Here is a 24,581-nt window from a genome sequence, read left to right as displayed (position 1 = left end):
AGTTAGATGACTTACCCAAGGTGACACCAGCTTATAAGTGTCTGAGAATGAATATGAACTCATGTCTTTCAGACTCCAGACCCAGCACTGCTGCCCCTGAGATACCACCTGATAGTGCTTCTGACCTCTCCAAGTCTGCTGTTCTATTTATGTAATGAAATGAACTCTGCCAAAGCAGTGTGTAGACATTCGAACCCTCAACAGGACCCAGAGGAACGCCATCTGTCTGGATAAACATCTCTCATAACCAACATCTCAAGTTTATGAAAGTGCAGCCATCTGATCCAAGAGGTCCTCTCCTCTTCCTGGGACAAAGGAATCAGCCCAGACCCCTAGACAGCCAGAGGAACCTTTGGTCCCCGCTTCTGTTCCTGGCTCCCACACCAGACTCTGTTTGACTTGAGGCTTAATCACTTCTAATTAGAAGCCGGATGTGGCACAGCTCTCATGCCACCTCCCTCCCCCGAGGCCTTCCCCTTTCTGCATCCTGAGGCACAGAGAGAATACCTTGTCCTGGTGAATAATAGACAATGACCTCTGTTCTGGGGCCATGTCCCTTCCCCCATCTCTCCACAAGACTTCTGAATGATGATCCATAACATCTATGTGGAAAAGTCGTGTGATCCTCTGAAGAGCCGGGAGCAGTGAAGCTCCTCCTCCTGGAAGAGACCAGGGGTACCAGGGGTCCCAGGGGCTGGGCTGCCCCCCCCCAAGGCTAAGGACAGCATTCCTGGCCCTGGGGCACAGGGGGTTATTGGGATCTCTTCTGCTATGAGAGATGTTGGTCCATTCATCCCATGGAATCCTCATGGTCTAGAGCTCTGCCCTGGGGGGAGGGGAATGAACGTTGCAGGAGGAAGGGCCCGTGTTGGCCAAATAGACACAACCCATAAGAGTCGGGCGCACAACTCCTTAGGGTGCTGGACAGGCTGGGCCCTTCCCTCAGCTGCTCAGACTCTGGGAGCCCCATCAGAGGTGGCCAAGGCTGGAGCGGGCAGCTCTCCTCCAAACCACCTCCCCCCCAGGCTTGAACACATCTCTCCCTGCCTTTCACCTGTCATGGCAGCATTTGGAAGAGGATCCCCTCCAGGACCATGTTGGCTTTTATTACATGAAGATCCCAGGAAAAGGGAACACGAGATGTCACAGACAAAGGCCTCCTCCCATGCTGTCCTCTGCCTTTTCAGACCCAAGTCTGCCGGAGCCACATTACTGAAGACTCATCCATAGCAAGTCCGCTCTAGAGAGAGAAATCGAAAATGGCAGCATCCATGGGGGTCTCCCTCCCCTTGACTTTGTGCCTTCAGACAATATCCCATATTTCAAAAATGCCCCAACATGTCCTAAAGTCAATGGTCGTGGTGAATGATCAAAATGTTTGACAAAGCAAGTCCCCATGCATGGTGCTCCCTCTCTGATGGCTCCTCTCCCCGGGGAGGGGGCTTCTCTGGCTCTCTCTCAAAGATGGGCAACCAGATTCCATTGAGGAGAGAGGGGGAAGGAGGCTCACTTTTCCAGGAATGAGAGCTATCTCTGGGGAGGACTCCCAGCAGGGGGAGGACAGGCCGTGATCTCCTCTAGGAAGGTTCAGTTTGGTCATGACCTTTCAGCCTTTTTCCTAAGAAAGGTCATTGTCCTTGTTTCACCCATGTTAGTGAAGAAGGGCTCTAAGCCAGAGAAAGAGGATTCCTCAGTGTTTCCAGTTTTCCTAAACAAGAGGTTTGAAATATGCTGTGCCGACTGGAAGACTCAGAAAGTCCCTGATATGACTTGCAGTGTTCATTGAAGCCATTCCAGGAGAGGCCCATGGGCCTCACATCTGCTCCAGCCTCCCTGTCCCAGAACTCAGGCAGCATCTCTTCCCCTCAGGGCTCTAGGGCAGCCCCTGGGGTGGATGCGGACTGACTTACTGGGACAGAATGAAGGGCTGAGAAGAACCCATGGTCAGTGGTGGGGGTGCAGACAGGAGGCCAGGGCCCGCTCCCTGGGAGCTCCTGTATAGCTGGGGGGACAAGGCCCAGGGAAGCCTCAGCTGCAGGTCAGAGAGAAAGGTCCTATGGCCTTCCAGGACAGCCCCAAGTCATGGTCAGACCTTTCAGGCCATTTCCCCCACAAAAGTACTTTAGTTTCTGAAGCTGAACCATGGAACAGGACAAAGTCTCGAGGACTAGAACTTTAACAGCTGTGGTCTGGTTCCTGCCAGGTCTGGCCCCCAGCCCTTGTCTCCTAGTGTCCCTGCCAGAGCTGGCCCCAGCCTTCCTGACCCCAGAGTTTGCTTTCCCGGTAGAAACTACTGATTCTTGTCCTCAGGGTTCTGGACTTTCTCCAGTTGAGTCTGAGGGAAGATGGAGAGATCTGGTCAAGGTGGTGATGATGGTTGGCCTTGCCTGGAACACGTGGCCTCCTGTCTCTCCCTCAGGGTCTCTCGTTGATTTAGCTAGACTAGTATGGGAGTCCTTAGGGAGCAACTGATCCACATATAGTGGGGATGGATGTCCCTTTCCCCGCCAGGTGCTGCTTCTGCAGATGGTGGCTGTGACAGAGGGGTTGGATAAAAGACAGCTGCTGGGGGCTGGGGGTGAGTGGTAATCGGGGCCAGGGATGACCACAGCCAGAGCATTGGATGAAAATGCCCCAAGAATAGCAATGGCTTTTGGGGTGAGGGCACAGCAGAAGTGGAGGGAATAAGGCAGGCCTTGATTGACAGCTGGGGGGTACCTGAGAACTGTCCAGCCCCTCTCCCCCACTTTCTGAGGCCCAGGTAGAATTCCTCTGGCCACAAGTCACTGGAGTAAGACCCCAGGATGCCTGGGGAAGGAGGAACAGTAGCCCCAGGCTGTGGGTCAGGGTGCTGGGCAGACAGGGGGGCTGAACTTAAACCTTACCTTCCCACAATATGATATTGGGAGAGTTGAGCAAGCAAGACCAGTTCAGGACTGGGTCCATTTGGATGAACTTTGGCAATCCCCTGGTGGGGAGACCCAGCTGTGGGCCCTTGGACTCAGACAAATGAGAAGGGATCTGTAGGCCCTTGGAGGGGAGCCCCTGAGACCCCGGGAGCCTCCTGATTGCTGTTGTCACCTCCTTGCCAGGGGCTTTTTCTACCTCAGACCTTGAAAACAAACTCCTCCTCAGTGCTTTGGGAAGGGCTTCTCCCAAGGGTGTTGGAGAGAGACGGTTGTTAGTTAAGTCTCTCATTTGGAGTAATCCATGGGACCAGATGTGGCCTTCCATATTCCCCCCATTTCCTCACACACACACACACACACACACACACACACACACACACACATACATACACACACACATACACACACATACATACATACACACACATACACACACACACACACACACACACACACACACACACACACACACGGTAATCTAGTAAGAAAGATTAGTCCTGGAGTAGAGCACAGAGGGTGGGTGGGGAAGGGAACAGAGCAGAAGAGGAGCCACTGGGCAAACTCTGCAATAGAGTCTGTCCTCAAATGACCATATCAGCACAAGGCCATCTGTAAAAGAGAATTGACCCAAGACCCCTGGGAAGATGCCCAGCACCCCAAGCATCCTCAGGACACAAGAAGAGCAACCCAGGAGGGAGACAGAGCCCACCTCCTGTCCCTGCTGCCTTCCCTCCCAGCAGAGTCCTTAAGGGGAAACTGAGGGTGTCTCTGCCCTGCCCAGGACTGAAGCTTCTCTGGGACTGACCAGGGTTGGCTCCCTGCCTTCTACTGACCAAATTCCTGGGTAATTCAAACAGATGGTATTGGGGGTCGGGGCGGGGGGGGGGTGGGAAGGCCAAGAGGCCCATAAAGAGAAAAAGGAAACAAACATCATGAAATAGAATCATGAGACTTAGAACACTCATTTGGATCTGAAAGGGGAAGGGACTTGTCCAAGGTCACACAGCACTATGTGTGATAATGCCAGACATTACATGGGAGGGAAAAGCAGGAAGATGAGGATGGATTGTAAAATCATTCATTAAAAGCCAGAAGGGACCAAAGAGATGGTGAAGTCCCAATCTATCTTATCATAGTTGAGGAAACTGAGGTCCAAGGTCACCCAAATCATATAAAATTGTGTTTTTGAAATTTGAATTTTTATCTCCCAAAGCCCAAGTCCAGAGGTCTCTGCAGTCCACCTCACCATGGAACCCAAGTGCCAAAGCCTCAGTCATTCTCAAAGGAAGGGGGAGATTCTTTGAGCAGCATCCAGCAAGGAGGGATGAGTGGCTCTGGGCCTTTATTGTCACTGGAACTGTTCATTGTGACCACGAAGGAAGGTGCCCATGGTTCCCCTGACCCCACCTTTGAACCCTGGGGGACCTTTCCAGCCTTAACTCCCTTCCCTAGGCGCCAACAATGAAAGGGCCAATCGTGATCCCAGTAAGATCTGCTGGGATAGCAGCAAAGTTCCCCCCGACCTGGCTGCCGTGTCTCAGAAACCTCAACTTCCAGGGGATGTCGGTAATAGTCTGCAACCATCACAACAACTGTGGCTCTTTAAGATGCACAAAGTGCACATACAAATCTACACATTTACATGTTTATTTGTTTCTGTGTCCATATTCATACAGACATGTTATTACATTGAGCTTTGGAGGCTTAGCTCTGGTGTCTTCCATGAGGCCCTCCCTGATCCCCCCAGTGTTCGGTGCCCTCTCCTGATAACTAAGGTCATACTTGTAATGTGTTTGGCCCATTTCTCCCACCAAGTCATTGTTTGTCCTTCATTCTGGATGAGGACCATGACATGAGGGAGGTGATGTCATGACATACCATGAATTGGATGGAAGTGACTGGGTTTGTTTGGCTGGGGTTGTTCAAAATCACCAGCCTCACTTTCTCCTGTGGGTCCAGCAGCCAGATATGGATCAGGATGACCAAAGATGACCCAGGATCCAATGGGAGACGATGGCCTTTTGTAGCCAATGATTTTTCCAGGTCTCAATTTGACTAAAGCAACAACATTCTGTGATTAAGTTTGGAGAATGCTCCCCTCTGAAGAGTAAAGACCCAATCAATACTGATGATAGTGTTGATAGTTGCATTACTTGTGTTTAAAGGCCACTTCTTTCCCAGTTTTTATTATTTCCCTGTTCCCATAGAGGAAGTTTGTTTCAATTTAAGGACGTTATTAAATTTATTCTTTTCTTGCTTTTTGGCACCTCAGTACTGAAGACAACAATTCCCAAACCTCTCAACCTTAAAACATACACACACACACACACACACACACACACACACACACACACACACACACACACCAACAGCAATATTCTTCCATTTGGATCTTGTACTTGCAATTCGGCTAAGTATATGCTGCTATTCATTACTTTGGCAGCCTCACAGTCCTCCGAAGTATTTGGGTCAGTTTTTGTTTCAAATGAGACAAGAGGATAATCTGAAACTGAATATACATCTAGGAGCCAAAACATGCTAATTTACCAAAGACGCATCTTCATAGAACGCTACATCATCCTTGCCACCGCCACCACCACCACCACCACAATAACAGCAGACATTTTTAGAGTATCTTATTTCTCCTGCTCACAGGTCTGGGGTAGTTAGTGAGATGCTTTTGTCTCACTTTAAGTGACTGATTAGTTCATTGGATTCATTCCATAGCAAGTGCTTCAAGTATGTTCATGGCCTGTGACTGGTGAAGGGCTGGGGGGGGGTCACAAAATTTTCATTTTTATATTCCTCCCCCATCCCCCACCCCAGTCAAAGGTCTAGTAAGATTCCTGGCAAGCACTTTGATATTGTCCAGTCATTTCTGACTCTTCATGATGCCTTTGTGAGTTTTCTTGGAAAAGGAGTGGTTTGCCTTTTCCTTCTCCAGCTCATTTTATAGAAGAGGAAACTGAGGCAAACAAGGTTAAGTGATTTGTTCTGGACCACTCTACCAGTCAAGAGTTTACCCTTGAACCCAGGAAGATGAGTCTTTCTGATTCCAGGGCCACTGTTTAGTTTATCTACTAGCTGCCCCTGGAAATAGGTAGAGTGCACTTTTGAAGTTTAATCATTTAAGGTTAAGAAGTGCTAGGTGGCGCAGTGGATAGAGCAATGGCCCCAGAGTCAGGAGCACCTGAGTTCAAATCCGGCCTCAGACACTTAATAATGACCTAGCTGTGTGGCCTTGGGCAAGCCACTTAACCCCACTGCCTTGCAAAGAAAAGAAAAAAAAAGTGCTCCCCCCAAAGCAGCACCATGGGCTAGGTAATGTAAGTATGATGTTCATCTTGCAGATAAGGAAATCAAAATTCTATAATCCCAGAACTGCCAAATTGGGAGGGCTCCAAATGTGTCAAACAAGTGCTCACAGCTCTTCTCAGGGAAAAAAAAGCTAAGAATGAGTTAAAAACAGCTAGCAAACATCCGTGCTGCTCTCAGGAAGCTTTAAAAGACTTTCATCCAAGGAGACACAAACACATGCAAAATCATTGTGATTTCTTTTTTGCCTTCAGCTCTAATCAGGATTTCCTAGTATAAAAGATTGCTCAATTATGTGTTTCTCAAAATGTTGGGTTTTATTCCGGGTGCAATGTAGATATCTTTATTTTGGTCCAGTAGAGTACAGAAATCAGAGGGGAAAACATCTGAACTTTCTATTTTGGAGGAGGGAAGACGAAAAAGTTTCTTGCTGTGGTTTGCAGAAGCGAAGGGTAAGATTAGCAACCACTGCAACAGCAGCCACCAAGAGAGAGTGGTGCTTGTCCTTCATTCTTGAAGAAGACCATGACATCAAGGAGGCAATGCCGTAACAAGCATATGAATCAGATTGAATGAGGGAGACTGTGGAATTGTGTGTACGTCACCAGCCTCATTTTCTCCTCTGAAGCCATCCAGATCCAGTGACCAGATATGGATCAGGATGATTGCAGATGACCCTGGATGTGGAGCAGTCAGGGTTAAGGGACTTGTCCAAGGTCACACAGCTGGGAAGTGTTAAGTGATTGTGGTCACATCTGAATTCAGTCCTCCTGACTCCAAGGTCAGTGCTCTATCCACTGAGACATCTGGCTGCCCTACCAAGAGAGGATAAGCAGTAAAGAAAGGTACAGGGAGGATGAGGCTCCCTAAGAGCAGGCCAGTTTTCTAAAGGAAGACAGCCTTGACTATAACCCTCTACCTTAACATCCCATGATTTAAAAAACCCAATTTAAAATCAACAGAGACTTAAAATGCTATTCCAAATCCATGGAGATTGATAATTAACCTTCCAATTTACATTAAATTTTAAATGAAATAACTTACTTCAATTTAGCTTACAAAACAGGTCAGTTTTATTTGGTTGGGGGCAGGGAGAATAGGAAGTGTAATTTTAGAAACTTAACACTTTTTATGAAATCAGAATGAGACCAGGTTTCAAAGGCCATGCCAATAGGAGGCTGGACAGCTACATGGCTCAGTGGGTTGAGTGTTGGGTTGGAATCAGGAAGTCTCATGTTCCTGAGACAAAAATCTGCCCTCACCTGTCCCACTACCTGTTTGACCCCGGGCATGTTCCTCAACCCTGTCTGCCTCAGTTTCCTTTCCATAAAATGAGCTGGAGAAAGAAGACTGGAGGTTGCAGGCTACATCCAAGTAATGGGCTGCTTGGTGTGAGGCGTTATCAGCTTGGAGCTACAGTTAAAGTAAAACTCGATGTTTTTATTCAGAGAGAAATTCCTTCTCTGCCTCTGCCTTCAAAACTATAAATTCATGCAAGACAGATAGAAAACTCACACAGACCAAAGCTGTACAGAAGTCAGAGTTGAGATTCAAACTACCTGCCACCTAGCTGCCCCTAAATGTCTCTCTTAATAAGTTTGGAATTGATTGTGCAACATGGGAGACGCTGGCACAGGACTGCCCAGTATGGTGTGTCCTCATCAGTGAGGGGGCTGCACTCTAGGAGGAAGGCAGCATTGAAGCAGCTCAAAGGAAACATGATTTCTGTAAGTTTGGTGTACCCACCCCAGGGGTTCCCATGGACTATTTGTGCCCAGTCTGTGGTAGAACATCCCAAGCTCTTACTGTTCTGATCAGTCACAGTCAGACACTGTGTAACTGGTCTCTATGTCCTTTTTGGTCTTCTTTGATAAGGAAGGATAAGAACCAACATGGAAATGTGTGTCATTTGATTGGGTTTGTATGATCTATATGAGATTATTTCCTATATTAAGATGGGAGGAGGGAAGAATAGGAGGGAGAAAACTTTTAAAAATTCATGTTAAAATTATCTTTAAATATGATTGGACAAATTAATAAGTAAAATGTATCATTTTTAAATAACTGTGACAATTACAAAGGTTTGAGAGACATAGCTTCTAGGTGATTTAATAATTTTATTAATAAGGCCTGAAAAAGGATGATCATTTGTTGGTCTCTCTGAAGGATTAATAAAGAAAACTTTCATGTCCCCTTAATACCCCTCCAACACACACACACACACACACACACACACACACACACACACACACACACACCTCAAGGATATTGTCCAAATGACTTCCTTGCCCAAAGAAAAATAATCACATCTGGGGTGCTATCACCAGGTGTCCCAAGATCCTGACCAGCTCCAAGGACACAACCATGAGAAATTACAGAACTTTCTCTTACCATTGGCATATTGCCTTCTTTGTGTGGAGGGTCAATTGAAGGCTCACCCTGGGAAAGGGAACTGTGGGATCCAATTCCTACAGAGGAAGCTCTGTGAGGAACTTTCCTGGTATGACCCAGGATTTCCCAGCTGGATCTTCAAGTTTTGATGTTTTCCCCAGGCTGGTGAGGTGTCTCTATTCTCATTGATATTATAGATTCTCATTTAACATGCTGTCTCTTACTATTGTCAATAATTTTGTAGTTTCCCTGAATTGATAATAATTTCTATTCTCGTGACTGCAGCTTTAGCTGGCTGTTTCTTAATATTGCCAATGATTTTATTTGATTGCTATAGTGACAAGGGAAGTTGTATCCTCCCCCTTTTATAAATAAATTTTGTCTTTTACTCTTTCCATTTTATGTGTGGTTCAATTTGGAGAAGAAAATCTGAACCCCGAAATCAATGATTCTTACCTTCGTTCAGACCTACGCTCCTGGCACATGCTTAAGAAATGTTTCATCCCTCCTCTTCCTGTCTTCAATTTTCTTTGTTCTATAAGTTATTGCTGTTGTTGAGTCATTTTCTAATCATATCGGACTCTTCCTGACCCCACTTGGGGTTTTCTTGGCAGAGATACTGGACTGGTTTGTCATTCCCTTCTCCAGCTCTTTTCATGTAAGAGGAAGGAAGGCAAACAGGGTACAGCGACTTGTCCAGAGTCACACTTTTAAGTGTCTGAGGCTAGATTTGAACTCAGGAAGATGCTTTCCTGACTCCAAACCCAGTGCACTAACCACTGCCCCACTCAAATGCTCTGTCCTTTTGGTATTTGTGTACACTTTATATCTCCCTCAACAGAATGGAAACTCCCCAAAGGCAAGGGTTGTCTCCTTTTTGGAGAGGATTAATAAATGCTTGCTGGAATGAATGGAAGTCCTCAGCAGTCATTTGGGTGGATATACCAAGAGACTTTCCCAGCATGAGGGGGCTCTATGGGGTGGGAGCTGCTCCAATAGATATTCAGCTGAGGACAGCCCAGATGCCTGAACACTCAGGCCTGCAGGCAATGGCTAGCCACCTCATCTTGCTCCTATGTGCTATGATAAGGATGATGAGATAGTGATGATGATGATGGTGGCAATGATGATAGTAGTTATGTATATAGTGTCTACTTTGTATGAGATATTGTGCTAAATTTTTCAGATCTCTCATTTAATAATAATAATAATAATGTGATAAAAATTGTGATTTATTTTCTCATTTGGTCCTCACAACAACCCTAGGAAATAGGTCCAACTACTCTCTCCATTGCCCAACAGGGCAAACTGAGGTAATCAGAGATTCAGTGACTTGTCTAGAAGACAGTCCAAGAAGAATCTAATGCTCCATTTGAACTCAGGTCTCCCTGATTCTGGGTCAACCACTCTCTCTACTGCTGTCCTTAACTGCCCTTTTCTTCAATACAGATTTCCCTGGCTCCTGAATGATCCCTTCCCTCCCTTCCACCTTTGCTTGGCACATTCCCTTTTGAACTCAGCTGTCAGAAAATCATAGGATTGGTCAGGACCTTAGAGAAGTCTGTGCCCCACTCCCATGTACCCCCCATTCTGCAGATGAGGGTTCATGAAATCATAGATCTAGAGCCAGGGAGACATTGAGGGGCCATGGAGTCCAATCCCCTCATTTTACAGATGTGGAAACTGAGCCCAGGGAGGTAAAATATCTTGCTCAGTTATAATACTTAACTCTATTGAAGCCTGGGGTAAATAATAAAGAAATGAATAAACATTTGTGTCCATCACTGGTGCAAGCCAAAGAGAGAAGTAGGGACAGTCCCTATCTCCCAGTGTAATGACAAAGAAAATATCTAGAGCAAACATCAGCCTCAGGGCCTATGAAAAGGGCCTCCGAGTACCCTGGCAAAGCATGTAGTGATGATCCCTGTTCTTTAGCCTTATGTCCACAAGTAAAATCTTCTGTTTCCGATGATGAGATTGCTGAGGGCTTAGATGACCTAAACTTTCTCCTCAGTGTTTTTAGGAGCTCTGATTGCGGAGAAGGGAGGGACACGGCACCCCCTAAAAGCAGTGGCCAGGGATGATTTCTCAGGGATTGGTCAGGAAGCAGGACTGGGGCTCTGGGGGCATCGCCAACCCCCAATGCCTTGGGACTCTCTTGGTATTGATGACAGTCAGATAGTGGTTGATGTTGTCAGTATTGGTTAAGGGGACTCCTGATGCAAGGGTGACTCCCCTCCAGAATGTCTGCAGGGCTGGACAGGAAGAAGAGCCAGTGACCTGGGGGGAATGATGCTCTTATAATCAGGGTTGGCGGTTTAGAGTTCTGGCTATCTCCAGTGGGGTGTGAAGGGAGATGGTGGTTCAGGTAGTGGTGCCAGGGAGTGATCTCTTTGCATTGTATCTCCCTCAGGGTAACTGTGGCTTTCCGCTCTGGTCTACAGAGTTCCTTTCTCTTCTGATTTATGTAATTGATTTTAGTCAGAAATTTAGTAGTACGACCACAATTTCCACAATCCCATCTTTGTAAGATTTCCTCTTAATTCTAGAGCCTTCTTTGTCAGTTATCACCAACATCTCTCTCTCTCTCTCTCTCTCTCTCTCTCTCTCTCTCTCTCTCTCTCTCTCTATTTTGTTTTTCCATGCCCATTGGCAGGTAGTCTTCTCCCATTAATTCCTTGAGAGTAGGGACTATATTTTGCCTTCTTGTAAATTCCCAGAGCTTGGCATGAGAGATTGGCACATGGTCTTATTTAATGAATGCTTGTGGACTTGAAGATTGCTCTGAGTCCAAAGGAAGGAAAATTCCAAACATTTAGACAAAGGTTTAACTCTTTGTCTTAATTTCATTTATATCTACCTCTGGTCAATCCCTGACTTCCTTGATGTTGAAGGAAAATCAAATTCCTGGAAATGTCCACCTCTGAACTAATACGCTGATAGATACAAGGAAGGGGTATTGAGGAAAGACCAGACCTTTTCTTGGAACTTTCTGTAGTCCTTGATGGCATTAACCTGAAGTCTGCCCACTCATGGTTTCTTATAGAACAATCATATCCCTTCTGAATCATATGCTACAGTCGGTCCAGTCAATACCTAATTGATGAGCATCCCCTTATTTTCCATTTCTTTACCGCTCCGAAAAAGATCTGTTATAAATATTTTATATGTAGGTCCTTTCCCCTTTTTTATATCTCTTTGGGACACAGACCTAGTAGTAATATTTTTGGATTAAAGATTTACTGCTCTTCGGGCATATAGCTCTCCAGAATGGGTGGATCAGTTCACAACTCCACCAACAAGACTGATGGACCCTCCTGGAGAGCTCCCTTCCCCTATCATACCTCATTCCTCCCTTCTCTTTCTGTTTGTGCTGCTTGCTTCTGGGCTTGCCATCCCTCTCTGTCTGGGGACAGCTCCTCATTTCAATGTTTGGCTCAAGGAGTTGTGAAGGTCTTAATCACAATTAATTCTGATACAATGAGAAATGTTCTTACATAATTAAGCTCATTATTTTTCAGTGGGGGAGGGGGGAGTTGCCCCTCTCTGGGAGGTAGGATTTGGACCTGTATGCTTGTATTCTAGAGTCAATGGTCTTTTCCATTGTAATATCCAGTCTCTTTAACCTCAGGCCTAGACAAAGTTAGTCAGCAATAGAAAGACCAGTGTTTTTATTTCTGATTGTTAGTTGGGGTTTTTTTTTTAAGTTTTTTTGCAAGGCAATGGGATCAAGTGGCTTGCCCAAGGCCACACAGCTAGGTAATTAAGTGTCTGAGGCTGGATTTGAACTCAGGTGCTCCTGACTCCAGGGCCAGTTCTCTATCCACTGCACCACCTAGCCGCCCCTCATTGTTAGTAGTTAACAGAATTATTACTGAGTCATTCTAGCCCAGGTGAAACAGAGCAGGCCAGAGACAAAGGGCCAGAAATCAAATGCCTGTTTAATTCATTGCTTTCACTGGGAGGAACAGATTTGCCAATCAGGATTTGACTCTTCCTTGCTGTAGCTGAAGCCGGGATTATCTACTTGAATCATCAGTGAGAAGGGAGGGGACGGTGTATCAAAAACAATCATTTGGGGGGCTTAAGTGCTTCTCTCAGGATCCACCCACTAGTTCCAGACAATATCGGTATCTCTGAGACATATCGGAATAGTTCAGGAGATTGTTCAGTCTTGGATGTACTTTATTATTTTGCTTGGGTACAGAACAGAAGTAGAGTTTTCAGGTTCACTTCACATAGCACAATCTAGTGCAGGTTAGAGAAGGAATGCTGGCTTGTCAGGACTGATGGCATTCTCAAGCTTCTTTATTCTCTCTGATACCAAATCCAGAGGCAGCCTTGGAAAAGAGGGCTCTGAAAAATCCAAATGATTAGTATATGATTTACATTTTATGCATTAATACCATCGTGTCGATGAATAGGGAAACCATAATTTTTTCCACATAGTATAGACGGTCTAATTGAGAGAACCTCTTCTCTGCTGGCTCAACCCCAAAACTAGATGTGCGTTTTGACTCTTTGCTGAATAAAGTGCACCTTGCTGGAAGGACACAACAGCTCTTGCCTGGTCCTTGAGTTTGGGATAGGGTAGGTCAGAGATCAGAAGTATTAATGTCTAAAAAGAAAGATAAACTATGTTTACTTATAACAAATATAAATCTCTCCATTGTATCAACAGTAGCAACAGGATGACAATGATATCCTGGAAGCGGAAAAAGAGTCCTATGCTTTGTGGAATTCTATAATATAGCTGATAGGGCACAAATATCCCAGGTCAGGAGCACTAGTGGAACTCTGGACATCACTTTTCTTCCCCTCAGGAGACTGTGACATGGAGCAGACATCCTGAGTTGAGGAGCCCTTCCCTAATGGAACTATGTTCCATGCCAAGAAATCTTGAGATAGTTTTATGTTCTCCTTGGACCCCACCAATCATTTTATGGTTCTTTTTCTCACTTCAATAAATAGGTTTTCTCCAAAATCTCACTTGGAGTCCAGTGCCTAACCAGTTCCTCATGCACACATGACTGCAAGTTTAGAGAACTAATAAGCCCGTATGTGGTGGAATATTTCCAATAAAAACCTTTTTAGGTTGAATATTCCTAGGGAAGTCCTATCAGGGTTAAGAAGCATGAAAACAAAGGACAAACTATTATTCTTAGAAGAAAGCCCCTGCATTCCAAGTAAGGCACCTGCCTTCTGAGAAAGCTACTTTTCACTAAGAGGACTACTTCTAGAAAGCCCTTGCATTCCAAAAAAGAATTTCTGAGCCACCTGCCTTTGATTAAGATTATTTTTACTAACTAGGAGGACGGTAGACTATTCCAAGAAAGACCCTGCTTTCTTAGATATTTCTTCATTTAGATAGGCACAGAAGGTCAGTAAAATCGTTTTTTGATATTCACACCATCTGGATGGTGAGATAATAGTTTATAAAAACTTTTCTTTGTTCCTGGGTAGATTTTTGCCTATAGATTGTAACTCTGGAAGCTCAATCAATGGGTTGAAGGAGAGGGGGTTGGGGGGACTATGTTAGACCATGATGCAACTCCTTGATCTTCACTGCCTTTGTGAGACTTAGAGGATGCCCTTCTCTAGAGAAAAATAAATGCACTTTTTTTTCCTTTTTGCTCAGAGGAGTCTGTCAATATTTTTAAGTGGATTTTTATCCCAAACTTATGTTACCCTAATTTTGTTTGCTCCTTCTTAGGACCAAACTCTGGAGCTTAACCTATGTTGGCTTAATTCTGCTTGTCTTTATTTTTTAAATGCTATTTTATTTTATTTTTTCCCAATTTCAGGCAAAGACAGTTTTCAACATACTTCTTTTTGTACGCTTTTGAGTTTCACATTTTTCTACCTCCCTCTCTTCTTCCCAAGATATCAAGTAATCTGAAATAGGTTATACATTTATAATCATGTTTAACAGATTTCCATTTTAGTTACGTTGTGAAGGAAGAAACAGAACTAAATGGGAAAAAGAACAAGAGAAAAACCATGAAAACAATTTTGAAAAATGAAAATCATATGCTGTGGTCTGCACTCAGACTCCATAGTTTTTTCTCTGGATGTGGATGGCATTTTCCATCACAAGACTTTTAGCATTGTCCTTGATAAATGAACTGCTGAATTGACTCCATCATTATTGATCATTTCACATTGTTGCTGTTAATGTATACAATGGCCTCCTGGTTCTGCTGATTTCACTCAGTATCTGTTCATGCAAATCTTTCCAGGCTTTTCTGAAGTCTGACCACTCATGGTTTGTTTGTTTGTTTAGGGGGTTTTTTTGCAAGGCAAATGGGGGGGGGGCTAAGTGGCTTGCCCAAGGCCACACAGCTAAGTAATTATTAAGTATCTGAAGTCAAATCTGAACCCAGGTACTCCTGACTCCAAGGCCGGTGCTCTATTCACTGTGCCACCTAGCCTCCCCCCACTCATGATTTCTTACAGAACAATAGTACTCTATCAGAATCATATACCACAACTTGTCCAGCCAATACTCAGCTGATGAACATTGCCTCCGTTTTCAATTCTTTGCCATTATAAAATGATCTTCTATAAATATTTTTGCATATGTGGATCTTTTTCCCTTTTTTAAGATCTCCTTGGGACATAGACCCAGTAGTAGTGTTAAATTAATGCAGTTTCTTTTTTTTTTTTAACTCTTTTGGGCATAGTTTCAAATAGCCCTCCAGAATGCATCAGTTCACAACTTCAACAACAGTGCATACATGTCTCAGTTTTCCCAAATCCCTTCTATCTGTTTTCTTTATCAAGACCAAACTTTTAAAGTTTGTCAGTGGCTACTATATTAGAGGGAAAGACTCTGCCTTGGAATATTTCCTATCTGTCAACTATGAAATTGAGATCAACATAGAGCACTCTCTTCTGGGTCCCTACTTTCAGTGTGAAGTCCTTTTCTCCCTTGGATTTCCAACAAAGATGGATTGTGTAGGTGTGGGGAGGGAATTTATCTTCTCTCTTCCAATTTCCTGGAAGTTGTAGCTTTAAATAGGAGGCAGAGGGAACATTTCACCACATTATTCTATAGATCTTTTCTTCAGTCTGTCAAAGTTCAGAAATTCTGAAAAATATAAGTTTCCATGCTTGGCAAAAATTTAATGGATATTTTGGAGTCAGATACCAATTACCAGTGGGAAACAATTTCCTTGATAACACAGGGCCTCTGGTATGAGAATTATGATAATCCTGGATCATCTGAGAGGTGAAGATTAAAGATAAATCTAAACCCTCCTTTGACTTCTCTAAAAAACTAGACACAAGGAGATATCCTTGCTCCCACGCTTGACCCTTCACTGAGGATGAATATGACATCAAGGTTAGCTACTACACTGATGGCAACTTCTTCAACCTGAAAAAGTTATAAGCCAAGACCAAAGTAGAGGGAGTGTTGGTTGAAAGTATGGGTGACATCTTTTGATACACGCATAAACTGGATTTAAGGAAGATAGAGTTGCACAAAGTCTGCCTCATTCTCTCAGGTCTGAGGGGAAAGTGAAATGTCTGTATTGCAGTTCTGAAAAGTTGCCATTACCTTTAGGTGGACTTTTCTTAGATTCATCACAAAAATTCACTGATACTGATACTCACACTGGATGCTTTTCTAACAGAATGGCTGTTGTCTCCTCAGAGATCTGGATGTGGTGCAAAGGACCACTCAGAATATGAAGGGTTAAGGAAACCTTGACTTTAGCAAAAACATATTCAGATATTCCCAGGTAAAAGCAGTTCCCAGGGAGGTTAAAGCCAAGAAGAAACACAAATGAACTTTGCCTGGCCCATTTATAAAAGAAAAGAACTGGGCTGGAATTACATGCCTCTGAAGTTCTCTCCAGTTATTTTGATCCTGTGACTTGTAATATGTAATATGGTTGGAAGGGTTGACTGGAGCCATGTTGGGAAAGACTTTACATACTGATCAAAGGATTTGATATTCAAACTACTTCATTTTCCATGAGCAGTTCTCTTTGTTTTCTACTCCAGGGAGCATCATCCTTTCCTCCAGGATAAGCTAATCACCTTGAAATAGAATCACCCTGCAAAGTGACACCTTCTAAACTCCCTCAGGAGCCTCTCTCCTCTGATTGGAAGGCTTGAGGGTAGAACAATAAAAATCATTCAAAGTCTTTCTTTCATAGAGAGGAATTGAATTTGATTTAGGGGGACATTGTGCTGAGTCATCAGCCTCATTTTCTCCTCTAGAGCCATCTGGGTGCAGTGATCAGATTTGAATCAGGACAACTGGAGATGACCCTGGATTCAAGGCAATCAGGGCTAAATGACTTGCCCAGGGTCACACATGATGACTTTGGAGGAGAGAGTGAGGCAGATGACTTTGTACAATTCTGTCTTACTTAAATTCAATTTATGCATGTGTCAACATCACATTTCAACCATAGAGAAGACCAGAACTCCCTCCTCTTTGGTCTTGGCTTATAACCTTTTCAAGTTGAAGAAGTTGGCATCAGCTAACCTTGATGCCATATTCATCCTCAAGGAAGGGTTTGGTAACATGACTGAAAATATCATGCTAAAAACATGGGAGCAATAACTCCATAGGTGATTGGGAAATCTCCAGAGCATTGTCCACTATCCAGAACCTGGACAAGCACACAGTCATGAGACTGACATACAATACTGATGAATGTCTCTGGGCAGTTAAATGTTGATATAATTTTCCATAAACCCTCCCAATTGACAGTATCAAAGGCCTTGGTCAGATTTACAAACATTGTGTAGAGACCTCTGATCTACTCTTTGCATTTTTCCTGGAATTGTTGGACAGCAAACACTGTATTGATTGTTCTCCACCCTTTCTGAAGCCACACTGGCTCAGGGAGGTGATCCTCTTCCAGGAGAAGAATTAATCTAATGAGAAGGACTTTGGCAAGATCTTCCCAGCAATGACTAAAAGAGTTGTACCCGGGGATTGTCACAGAACAATCTATTATCTTTTTACCTTTATAGAGATGGACAATGGAGGCATTCTTGAATTTTGGGGGGGATAACCCCTTCATGCCATATAACCTGGAAAATTTCAGTCAGTTTTTAGATGAGAAATGGACCCCACACACACCTTGTAGATCTCAGCTGGAATAGAATCAGCACTAGGTGCTTTGCCACTTGAAAGGAGCCTAATGGCATTCAAGCCCCCTTATTCAGCTGGAATTTTAGCTAGGGACTGATTGACTTCATCTTGAGGTAAATGGTCAGTGGCTTCTGCATTGCTGATGGTCTGTTAAGAACTATGGGATCGTGTCCCTACTTCTCTGGGATCATGTCCCTGTTGTTAATCACTGTGGACCTATGAGGACCAAGTTGCTGAGATGCTTTGGCCACAGGTCTTTGGCCCATAAATTGATTTCAGGTCTATTCAAGTCAGCTACCACATTGATGGCAAGTTCTCGAAAAAACTACAAGCTAAGGTCAAAGTGGAGGGAGTGTTGGTGCATGATCTTCTGTGTGTAGACATTGGGCACTTGATGCCACTTCTGAAACTGAGATACAACCAAGTATGGGCTGATTCTCTGCTATTTGGGCTCATTTTGGTCTAACAAATAACACTGAGATACTAGGTGGCACAGTTGATAGAGAACCAGCCTTGGAGTCAAGAGGACTTGAGTTCAAAGTCGACCTCAGACACTTAATAATTGTCTAGCTGTATGATCTTGGGCAAGCCACTTGACCCCACTGCCTTAAACAAATAAAAATTACAGAAAACAATGAACATTAAGAACACCCAGGTGCTCCATCAGCTAGTATCACACCATCCATATGTGGAACAGCAAATAGAGAAGCCTTGTGTACTGCAAGTTCACTTGCCTTAGTAGTGTCCTTTCCAGGGAGGTACACATTGATAATAAGATTAACACAGACTGCCAGAGCTCACTCAGTATTTGGGAGCCTCTGAAAGAAAGTATGGAAGAGAAAAGGTATTAGATTGACTACCAAACTGAAGATTTACAAAGCCTTTGTGCTGACATCATTTCTATATATCCGTGAAACCTGGATAGTCTACCAGCACCATTTAAATCATCTTAGGAAGATTCTGAACATCACTTGGCAGGAGAAGATATCAGACACTAAGGTTCTTTCTCGAGTCAAACTACCAAGCATTCCAACATTGCTACAGAGAGTGTAATTATGATGGACTAGACACATTGTTAGAATGCCTGAAGTATGTTTGCCAGAAATACTATGTTATGGAGAACTCACATAGGGTAAGTGCTCATAAGAAGGTCAGAAGAATTGATACAGGGACACCTTGAAAGTCTCTCATAAGAACTTTGGAATTGATTGTGTAGAATAGGCGACCCTTGCACAAGACCATCCAGTTTGGTGTGTCCTCATCAATGAAGGGGCTGAACTCTATGAGCAAGGCAGAAGGAAAGCAACTCAAAGGAAATGTGACATATGTAAGTTTAGAGTACCCATCCCAGGTATTCACATGGACTATTTGTGCCTAACCTGTGGAATTGAGCTCATATAGGTCTGATCAACCACAGTCAGATACACTGTAATTTGTCTCAAACATAGTGATGCCATTTTGATCTTCTTCCATAAAGAAGGACAAGAACCAACCAACCAACCAATCAATTCATAGAGAGGGTTCAAAACCCACCATTCCACCTCTCCATTCTCCACTTCTGGCCCTACTGGGTCTCAGAACATCATGCCCCCAGGCTGGATACCCGGTTGTGTTCCACCCACCCCACCCCCAGCTTCTTAGGTATATTGTCTTTGGCTATTGGATTGTAAATTCCTTGGAGTTAGGAACTGTCTTTCTTTTTCTTACTTTATACTCCCAGAATTTAACACAGTGACTGGAACATGGTAGCTGCTTAATAAATGTTTATTGAATTGAAGTGATCCTGGAGGTAATGGGGAGCTCCTAGAGGTCATTGAGTAGAAGGTGCTGACACAGGTAGATCTCTATTTTAAGATGCTGTCTTTGGCAGAATGGAATGGAATGAGGAGACACCTGAGGATAGTAGACCCATGAGCAGGTTCCTGCTAAGTCAAGTCTTCTTGTATAATAATATTTGTCCTTTATTCTTGAAGAAGACCATGATATTAGGGAGGTGATGCCATGACAATGTGTGGGGTACAGTTACCCTAAAATAAATTCTCAGAGACTGGGTCCAAACAAAAGATAGTTTTTATTTTGCTTTTCTTGAGAAAAGGGTGAGCTCACAATCACACTGAGATGGTGTAAGTCAGAGAACTGTGCTGAAAGCACAACCAGTTTGGTTTATATAGACCTCAACCCCAATTCTCCCACCCTAACTCACTTCTCCTTCAACCCATTGGCTGGGTTTTGGGGATATAGTCTATTCTTGAAAATCTACCCCAGCAACAGAAGCAAAGAAAGGAATGTAATGTTTTCATAATATATTTCCCACCAGATGGTGAGGTAACCTAGAGGTCCTAATGATCTTCATAACCATTTTGACTAGAGAAAGTAAAATTTATGATGAGAATATAGGTCAGGATGTGTCCTTCAGTCAGAAAAAAATAGTTCTCTTGCAAAATAGGATGTTGAGGTCTTAGGCCCTTTGGAATGCAAGGTCTTTTCTTGACATAAACATTTCTATTTCTTTAACCCTGAGAGGACTTCATCAGAAATTAACCCATTTAATCCCCTCTCTTATTACTTAATCTCTGAAGTCCTCCCACACCATCCTTGATATACCCCTTCAGCAAGATTCTCAGATTCATCACTTCCCTCAGGTTCTATTCTTTCTTCCTGTTCAGGTGGAACCCATCCCCGACCTTTTAGGATCATGAGGTGAACAGAATCCTCTGTCATTCCTTCAATCCTGATCATTTAAAATATAACATTTTGAACTATTCAGGTGATTAGTTGTATCATGCAGGATAAACAGATAGGGAGTAAAATCACTTCACTAACTGCAATCAGAAAGAAACACAGGTTTGTACTGGGACATGGGTGATCTTCCTAATACCCTTGGTGATTTCCTTGACTTGTTTACCATTATCATCAATCTTCAGACAGCAATTTGACAAATTTAGCTTTCCACAAACACTAATCCAGTACTAACCTATGTTGAATGATCGCCTTTTGGGTCCGAGTGGCTCGATCAGCCAATGGGTCTAAGGCCTTTGCAGTTTGGATTGTTTCCACAACTGCCTGAAATCCGATTAATCTGTCTCATCCCCTGCATGGCAGATTCCCTTTCTAGGAATGCATGGCTGATTTAGCTACAATCTGTTCTGTCTGCAGCCACAATCAGCACTCTTTCCTGTTGCTTCATTGACTTTGAGATTGGCTGGTTCTGTTTATCTATTGACTTCATTATTAGCTGTTGGTCCATCTTTTTCTTTCTGCTCTTCCCCTCTCTTTCCCACACACACACCTTTTGTGCCATCCCCAGTAATGCCTCTATAGGCATGGTCTGTCCCCCCTTCAATATTTTTGCAGCTTTTTATTAATGTCTAGCTATTAGTTAATCACAAAGTAAACTATAAAGCAGATTTGGGGTTGTAGGACAGGTTAGATCCAGACCAGAGTACTTCCTCCTTTGTTCGTTTAACCTGTTTAGGAAAGTAGAAGAGGGTTCATCCCTCTCCTGGTGAATTCTTGAACTTTATTAAGATTTTGATTCTTAGGCACTACCATCCTAATTCCTCTGATCATGTTATATCTCTTAAATCTTCGATATGCTCCTCCCGATGGGCAGCATTGTTATGGTCCCAATTTGGATCTTGCAACAGGAACTTCTCCCCTCTAGGTCCTCCTTGTGCTAAGGGGTGGGAGTCATTCCACACTTTCATTGCAGCTTTCCTGATCTGTCCCTCTTCTTCTCCAGTGAACAAAATTCCTAGAATTGTCATTAACTCAGACCATATGTACAGATTAGGGTCCAAGAACCGTGCAAACTGTTCAGTGACCCCTTCTGGGTCTTCAATTAAAACCTTCATCTCCTTTTTAAAATTCCTCACTTCGCTTTTGCTTAAAGGGGCATTCACATACCCAATTCCCCCTTGTGCCATGGGAACTTCCCTTAATGGGTACATTTTGGTTGGCCCAAGGAAAGAAAAATTTTCCTGATCTTTCAGAAGTTGCTTTCAGGGGTGCAGGTGGGGAAGTTGTGGTGGGTCCTGCTAAGTCAATTATGTCTCCTCTGTCCACCTCCTCCTTTGGTGGTTTAGGAGGGGCTGAAGGTGGAGGTTGCAGGTCCAGAACCAGGATGAGTATGGGCAAAGGGATGGAGGGAGGAGGAAGTGTCAATAAAGGATCCCATAGTTTAGGATTAGCTTTTTCTTCCTTCTCTCCACATTCATCCTTTACTACAAGTTGATCCACCATAGGTAGCCATAAGGCTGCAAAATTTACTTCTTCTTCATTAGGAGATTAGAATTTACATAGAGATTCAAATTTTGGCATACCCAGTCCTCAGAGGAACCAAACTTTGGCCAGATCTTTCCTCTAAATAGGGCCCCAGACCAAATTATATTTAATCATTTCCCCCTTATCTTTTCCCTGATATTTTGGTACTTCATCCCAATCACTAAGTCTAGATCCTAGAGGACTGTCAGCCTGCACTTCAGGAAGTAATGGTGGCTCTTTGCCATTTGCTTTCGAATTCTACCCTCCCATCTCTATGGACTCAAACCATCTGAGATGTTCCTGCCCTATAGACTTGAGCCACCTGGGCTTCTTTGGAATTTTGCCCCATAAACTCTAGCAACTCGGGAGTATTTCCACTCCTACCTTTAATTTTACATGGTACAGATTCAAACTGCTTAGGTGTGTCAGAGGTCAGGTCACCCAGAGGTTCATTGGTCTTGTCCTAACTATTTTAAGGTTTCCCAGACTCACAGGTCTTGCTTACCTGGGCTTGTGTACACAAACTTATGGACCTGTGGTAACTTTTGGGGGTCAGCTCCATGGTGGGGACTGTCTCCCTTGCTATATTGCCTCCGGAGGTATTTGGACTTTTGATTTTGCTCAGGACTGAATCTCTCTTTGGGATTCCTTCTTCACTCCTCAGGGAATCTACTCAGACACTGAGCTGAGCCACCAAAATTATATGGTGTGGCACCTGCTCGTACCCATTTCCAACAGAGTCTTAAGAAGGTTCAAAATCCTGAATAATCCCCCAATAACTGTACAGTTACCCTAAAATAAATTCTGAGAGACTGAGTCTGAGCAAAAGATAGTCAGGCTTAGTTTTGCTTCTTTCAAGAAAAGGGCAAGCTCACAGTCACACTGAGATGGTGTAAATCAGGGAACCACACTGAAAGCCCAGCAAGTTTGGTTTATATAAGCCCTAACCACAATTCCCTGACCCTAGTCCACTTCCCCTTGAGCCCATTGGCTGGGTTTTAGGGGGTACAGTCTAATCTCAGAAATCTACCCCAGCAACAGACACAAAGAAAGGAATCTAAAGTTTTCATAATATATTTCCTACCAAATGGTGAAGTGACTTAGAGGTCCTAACAACCTTCATAACTATTTTGACTGGAGAAAGCAAAATTTGTGATCAGGATATAGGTCAGGATGTGCCTTCAGTCAGCAAAATAGTTCTCTGCAAAATAGGATGTCGAGGTCTTGGGCCCCTTTGGAATGCAAGGTTTTTTCTTGACATAAACATTTCTATTTCTTTAACCCTAAGAGGACTTTATCAGGAATTAACCGTGATTCAACAAGCATATGAACTGGATTTGAGTGAACTGCTAAGTCACTAACCTCACTTTCCTCTCTGGAACCATCTGGGTCCAGTTATGAATCAGGATGACTGAAAATGACACTGGATACGAGGCAGAGTTAAGTGACTTGTCCAAGGTCACACAGCTAGTAAATGTCTGAGGCTGGATTCAAACTCTTGTCTTTCTCACTCTAAGGCCAGTGCTCTATCCACTGCACCACCTAGCTTCCCTTCTTATATAAAATTATTAATATGATACTAATGGAGTTGAGAAGTGATCCTACCATTCTGGAGAATTTGAAAACCATGAGCTAGTTGAAAGAATTGTAATGTTTGCTCCAGGCCTGAATCTATGATCCCACGTCTGATGGAGGGGGTGGGAAGTGGTGGGGGAGGAATAGAAAGAGAAACACAGATAGGCAGACACGGACACAGACACAATTTGAATTTGAAACTATGGCCAAAGATCTATTGAACTGTTATACCCTTGATCCAGCAAAACCACTAATAGATCTGTATTTCAAAGACATCAAAAAAGTCCCATAAAGATGGGAAGACCTATTTGTGCAACATATTTAAACAGCTTTTTTGTAGTGGCAAAGAGGTTGGAAATTGCAAGGCTGCCCATCCAATGGGAAATGGCTAAACAAGTGGTGCTCTATGATTGTGATGGAAAATTATCATGCTAAAAGAAATGACAGGCTGGATGATTTCAGATAAACCTGGAAAGACTTCAATGAATTGATGCAGAGTGAAGTAAGCAGAACCTACACAGTAACAACAAAGTTTTGTGATGAATGTCTTAGCTATCCTCAGTAATACAGTGACTCAAAACAGTCCCAAAGGACTGATGAAGCATGTTATCTGCTCCAGAGAAAGAATTGATACTGTCTGAATAGAGGCTAAAGCATGCTATTTTTCTCTTTCTTTCTCTTTCATCCTTCCTTCCTTCCTTTCTCTCTTCCTTCCTCCCTTCTTCCTCCCTCCCCTGGACAAGTTGTTTGATTTCTCTTACTTGGTTTCTTTATCTTCAAATTAGAAGTATCAGCACTCCCACCAAGGATTGGTTTAAGAATTCAATGAATTTTTCAAACTTTGAAATATTGTATAACTTTGAGTCATTATTTATTAGAATTTCTCATTCTTCTTAAGCCTTAGAGCAAAGGAACCTTCCGTGAATGCTTACAGCACGGTGCCTCCTAGGGCCCACATTGCTTCCCATGATTTGCTCCCCCCAAACGGCCACTAGGATGGGAATTCCTCTGGG

At 43.6% G+C, this 24,581-nt stretch overlaps 1 pseudogene; it reads left to right on the top strand.

The window, feature by feature from the left end:
- LOC141499640 (vomeronasal type-2 receptor 26-like) overlaps positions 1 to 24,581 on the top strand; it is an 841,716-nt pseudogene that overhangs the window by 407,730 nt on the left and 409,405 nt on the right.

This window comes from Macrotis lagotis, chromosome X, assembly GCF_037893015.1.
Source record: "Macrotis lagotis isolate mMagLag1 chromosome X, bilby.v1.9.chrom.fasta, whole genome shotgun sequence".
NCBI lineage: Eukaryota > Metazoa > Chordata > Mammalia > Peramelemorphia > Peramelidae > Macrotis > Macrotis lagotis.
The sequence above is the reverse complement of the archived record's forward strand: the minus strand, read 5'-3'. Positions and strand labels throughout refer to the sequence as shown.